We start from the raw sequence: 572 nt of genomic DNA, 5'->3' as shown, positions 1-572 counted from the left end.
ACAGACACCTACAGAATCCATATACCACATTTGTGAGTAGATGCATAGAAAAAGGCTCATATGTGATTTTTCGGGTGGGGAGCTAGTGAACAGAATTGTTGAGTTAGTGATTGCGTCTATCCCCCTGGAAGCTTGCCATAAATATTTGCTGGACAAACCAAAGCTTTATGGTATGAAGACTCACTGAAGGATGGATGAAAATACAAAGCAATCCTCACAGATCGACAAAGGTCTGAGTGCAAACTCAAACAGCTGACACAATCACTAGAACACCCAAACATAGCAAGTTATGCAGAAGGTGTAGCCTTCAAGGAAATGCGCAATTAATTTTGGAAAGCATGTGGCAGAGAAGCACATTAGCAGAGAGAGTGTGCTAGACCAAAGACTGATGTTGCTATAAAGATCCAATATACTGACCCAAACAGACCATGCACAAAGAAATACCTTCAATAAAAATGATCTGGCATCCTGCCAGAGGTGAATAAATGAAGTGTTTGACAAACCAGTTCTGAGGAAGGGTCAGCAGACCCGAAACGTTAACTCTGTTTTTTCCTTCACAGATGCTGCCAGAC

This window comes from Rhincodon typus, chromosome 23 (genome assembly GCF_021869965.1).
Source record: "Rhincodon typus isolate 14 chromosome 23, sRhiTyp1.1, whole genome shotgun sequence".
Taxonomy (NCBI): domain Eukaryota; kingdom Metazoa; phylum Chordata; class Chondrichthyes; order Orectolobiformes; family Rhincodontidae; genus Rhincodon; species Rhincodon typus.
This window is presented reverse-complemented; position numbering follows the sequence as displayed.